Here is a 3,537-nt window from a genome sequence, read left to right as displayed (position 1 = left end):
ATGTGGACTGAACACATATCATTGTTGTATGAGATCACTGTCTGATCCCTTTTCAACTTGATAAAGTGTGATTTATAGCTTATGGTCTAAGTGATGGACACAGATCTTGAGCTACATGTGAGCTGACTGTTGGTGCTATAGCATTCAACCTTGTCCTTGCTGACTTTGTTCCTGGTGCATCTACACGCTTCAAATGGATCGTGTTCAATTCTAGGGCTTCATTAGTAGATTTACTCATCTTCCTTGAGGTCTATCAGATTTTTCCTCATGTATTTTGACATTCTAATATTAGGTGCATACAAATAAAGGATTTCTATGACTTCTTGGAAAGCTTATCTTTTTATAATTATGTAATTCCTTTCTTTGTTCCTCATAACTTTCTTTTCTCTGATGATTTCTTTTCCGATATAGTTACTTTTAATTATGTCATATGTATGTCAGCTTGGTTGAAGTTAGGCCTTATTTTTTCATTCAATTTGATCAACATTGTTTGTACTTGTAAAAATTGGTGTACTTGGACTATTATGTCTTAAAGTCATCATTGATACAGTTGGATTGATGTCTGCTCTATTTGTTACAATTTTCTATTTGCAGCAGTTCTTACTTTTCTCATTTTCCCTTCTGTTCCTTTCTGCCTTCTGTGATTATAGTTGAGCATTTTATGATTCTATTTTCTCACATTTTTTGCATGTCAACTGTGCTCCTCTGTACATTTTTCATCATTCACCATAGAATTTGAATCTACAATTTCATCTATTCCAAGTGCATTTTTAAGTAACACTGCAGTGGTTCATAGGTGGGGCAAGTATGCTTATAATAGTAAAACATTCATAATTCCTCTCTTCTTTCTTTTTTAATTTCAAGGGAGAAGAAAACAAAAACAATAACAATAGCAATGGTTATTATATTCGGTATTGTTTTTTTTTTTTTTTGAACCGGGAATTGAACTTTAGGCCTTTGCGCTTGCCAGGGAAGCACTTATTCCACTGAGCCATCTCCCCAGCCCCAATATTACATATTGTTATCATCAAATTTGTTGCTCAAATTTTTCTCTCCTCTCTCCATCTCTTTGTCCCCCTTCTCATTTGAAAAAGATCTCTCAACTTCCTATCGCCTATCTTTATTTTGACCTTTCTTTATACTTTGAGTTTCTCATATCGGAGAAACCACATAATATTTAAACTTGTGTGTTTGACTTATTTCACTTACTATTATGATCTCAATGTGCATCCATTTACCTACAAGTGATTCAAGTGTATCCCTCTTTACGGTGTAGCAGTGCTCTCTTGCTTATAAGCACAGTTCACATTCCCTCTATTCGTTTATCTGCTGATGGGCATATAGGCCACTTCCGAGGTTTAGCTATTATAAATTGTGCTGCTATAAACTTGGGGGTGTGTGCATCACTCTAATATAATGTCTCTAAGTCTTGGGGAAGATATTTAGAAAAGGAATAGGTGGGTCAAATGCAATTTCCAGTTTTATCTTTTTTAGGATTCTTCATATTGATTTCCATAGAGCCCGTGCTAATTTCCATGCCCATCAACAATGTAGAAGGGTTCCTTTTTTGTCCTTTTGCCTCTTCAGCATGTGGTATTATTTGATTTGCTCATGATAGCTATTCTTTCTGGAAAAAGATAGAACCTTAGGGTTGTTTTAACTTGCATTTCTCTAGTGGCCGGCAATGTTGAACTTTTTTTTCATTTATTTATTGGCTATGTCTTCTTCTGTGAAGTGTTATTCATTGCAGTTGCCAATTTTTTGATTGAGTTTTATGTGAGGGACTTTAACTTTTTGAGTTCTTTATACATTCTAGGTATTAGTCCTCTGTCCAAGGAATAGCTGGACAGTTTTTTCCCATTCTGTAGGTTGTCTCTTTACTCTAATGGTTGTTTCCCTTGCAGAAGCTTTTAATTTGAAAGGCTCCCATTTGTTGACTTTCACTACTACTTCTTGTATCATTGGGATTCTGTTCAGAAAATCTTGCCTATGGCTATGTTTTCAAGAGTTTTATCTAATTTATCTTCTAGTAGATTGTTTTAAAATTTAGATCCTTGATTGATTTTGATTTTAGCTTGGAACTCGGTGATATATAGGTCTTAATTCAATCTTGTACATGTTGACAGCTAATCTTTCAAGCACTCTTTATTATAGAAGCTGTCTTTTCTCCATTGTATGTTTCTGGCCCCTTTAGTCATATATCAAATAGCTTAATTTATTATACTAGTTTCTGCTTCCTCTTTCTTATTTCATTGATCCACATATCTATTTTTGTGCCAATAACATGTTGTTTTTATAACTGTAGCTTTGAAATATAACTTAAAATCTGGGATTGTGATACCTCTTGATTTGCTCTTACTACAGAGTGTTGCCTTTCCTATTCTGTTTTCTTTTTTTCCCCCTCTTTCTAGTTATTTTTTTTGAGGAACAAATATCAATGGGAGTTTCAAAACAGGTTAGTAGGACAGTTACAATAATTAATACATTGCATATAGTTGTCTTTGTAGTAGTTATTCTCCTTTTCTTGATATTATATGAATTTTAGGATTATTTTTTCTAGCTCTGTGAGGAATGCTATTGGTATTTTGATTCAGATTATGTTATATATGTCAGTTTTGGAGATAAATCCACTTATAAAGCTTATTTATTTATTTTAAAGAGACTACAAAATTAATAGGTAAGATATTAGAAATGATACATAATTTCAAAACACCCCAAGATAATAGGTATCCAACAGTAGCTGTCACATTGCACATTGTGGTCTTCAATGTAGTTGCTCGTATTACCAGATATGAGGATATAAATGTTATATCCGCAGCACCACATGTTGCACCAGCCCCACCCTGGTACCCTGAGCCAGCCATCGAGTCTGAGTGTGGAGGCACATGCTTGTAATCTCAGCCCTGGGGAGGCTGAAAATGGGAGGATCACTATGAGTCCAAGCTGCATAGTGAGACCCTGTACCAAATTTAGAGACAAACAAACAAATAAACAAAAAACAATAGAAATCAGTACTATAATCATTAAAGCTGTCCTTTGTACACATATACTTATGTTTTCCCTTCTTATTTTTTCTTTCTTTTCTCTTTTCACTAATCAAAATTATTTATTCCTCTTCCTCACATTCTTTTCCTTTTACTATACCTATTATACCTTTTGGATTTTATATACTCTTTCAGGTAGTCACACTGGGGAGACCATATGATGGTGACACAAGTGGGTCTGATTTATTTCACTTATGTGTATAGCCTCTAGTTGCATCCACTTACCTATAAGAACCTCCAGTTTCTTTCTTTATAGCTAATACTCCATTGTATAGAAATACTACATCTTTTGTATCCATTTCTCAGTTGATGGGCATTTTAGTTTTTTCTAAGATTTAGCTATGACAAATTGTGCCACCATAAACATGGGTGCACATATATCACTGTGATATTTCAATTCTTCTTGAAAAATACCCAGGAGGGGAATATCTGAGTTGAATAGGACTTGCCATCCTAGTTTTATGAAGAGTCTCTAAACTGACTTCCATAATGG

This window comes from Octodon degus, unplaced genomic scaffold, assembly GCF_000260255.1.
Source record: "Octodon degus isolate 3935 unplaced genomic scaffold, OctDeg1.0 scaffold00023, whole genome shotgun sequence".
NCBI lineage: Eukaryota > Metazoa > Chordata > Mammalia > Rodentia > Octodontidae > Octodon > Octodon degus.
Note: the sequence above shows the minus strand (reverse complement) of the source record.